This window comes from Ambystoma mexicanum, chromosome 3p, assembly GCF_040938575.1.
Source record: "Ambystoma mexicanum isolate Mex_15411 chromosome 3p, UKY_AmexF1_1, whole genome shotgun sequence".
Taxonomy (NCBI): domain Eukaryota; kingdom Metazoa; phylum Chordata; class Amphibia; order Caudata; family Ambystomatidae; genus Ambystoma; species Ambystoma mexicanum.
This window is the reverse complement of record NC_090925.1, coordinates 908,096,561-908,098,454: the sequence shown is the minus strand read 5'-3', so window position 1 is coordinate 908,098,454 and position 1,894 is coordinate 908,096,561.

Genomic DNA, 1,894 nt, shown 5'->3' with positions numbered 1-1,894 from the left:
ACTCCAGTAGAAAGAAAGCTACCGATGAAAATGTTTTCCAGTGGCCCTTCCAAAAATCAACTGATGAGAATGAAGCCAAACATAATGCAGTAGTGAGAGCAAACCACAATCCTACTTATTTATGAGGTCGGTTTGGAATGCACCCATTAACAAAAACAATGGCTTCATTCGGGTAGAAACTGCCTCAAGCTACATGAAAGATCGGTTCAAATGGACTACAGAGACAGCATTTAAATTAGCAGCTGTGCTATGTATAGCTTTTTTAAAAATACAGATTATCTCTCAAGGCGGCCCAGAGTGCCATAAAGAAGTATGAGGTAAGAAGGACAAAGGGTCACGGCAGGGTCGCGCTCTGAAACACGTGTGTATGAGCGCGATATAAATAAAATATCAATCAATCAGGAGGTAAGGGTTCTCCTTTTTTATACCGTCTTCGAGGACCTCCTGTTTTATTTGTGCAGGCGACCTGCTAATACCACCAATATGGGGGTTCCTGTCTGCAGCGCGAGGCAGCAAAGTGTCAGGATGGGTTGGGACACAGAGGAGCGAGCGTTTTATAGTTCATGAAAGGCTTTCCTTTTGCACTCGCATGTACTTTAGTCCCGGTACTCAATATTGGAAATAATTAGACGTTTCCGGCTCAGAGGCAGCTAGGACCGGCCCATTTAAAGCACTAGGCGTTATATAGGACAGTGCACTTTACACTCCTAATGGATGCCCTTGATTTCTTTGCCATGTTTAACAGTAGGCGAGCCAGGACTGTAGAGAATGCTAGCGTGTCAATGACTTTCACCCTGAGCACAGAGCTGACATTTTGCACAAATGCAGCAACATACATTATAAACAAACTTTTCAGCAATATTACTCTTTTCCTGGCAACGTCAAACAAGGTTTGGCGCTGGTTCTTGGTTGCATAGAGTATTGCAATAATGTCCATGTAGGCCTTGCATAAATGTCAGTCACCCAGCCATAGGTGCTGTAAAACAGGGCAAGGGCGTGGCAGGAAAGCCTATTGACTTCCAATTAAGAGAAATATCCTATGGGGATCAGGGGGCATGTCGAAGCATGTGAGGCACCTCATCCACTTGGACGTTACAATATTGCATGAGGTGGAAGAAATGTCTTATCATTAGTTATATGCAGGGACAATCCAAACAATTTGATAGATTATGCTTACCCTAGAACGCAGTGGTACAGCACACAGAGGTGTTTCTAGGGGGGGCTGAGGAGGCTATAGCCCCGGGTCTTTTGGTTGTAGCCCCGGATAGAAGCTCAGGGGCTATAACCAAAAGGCTAGCTAGTCCCGAGTCCTGACAGTCCCGACATTAGCGCAACCCCAGATCTTTTCCAGACCTAGCAACACCCCTGCAGCACATAACCGGAAAAAGGAGCGATCCTTACTAGTACTTCAAATTTCAGTGTTGGAATCTACACTACATTCACACAAATACCAGCGTATGTTCCACCACTGCTATAACTGTATATAACTAATGATAACCTGGGTCCAAAATTCATCTTGCTGTGGATACCAAAAAAAAAAAAAAAACAGTAAGCAACCTAAAATCTACAGGAGAGTTGTGACCTTACTTGAGCCCCTAAAAACAGAACAAGGGGGAAGATCACCCTTGGTTCTTAATCCAGAACTATGGAACAGGTTAAGCTGAGAAAGGAGGAAAAAGTTACGCTCTGTAGTGACCTCTGTACTCCTAGTCCATACTCCCTTTCCTCCATACTTAAGGGGTGTCCCATTCCTCAGGGACAGGAACACAGCCATCTGCACAGCACACATTTTTCTGTGCAATAGGGCTCAGGAGAGCGGCGGCCAGACCCACTTACCCCACCCACCAGCAACACTTGTCAGACCTTTGATCAACAACTTACTGCACATTTCAGG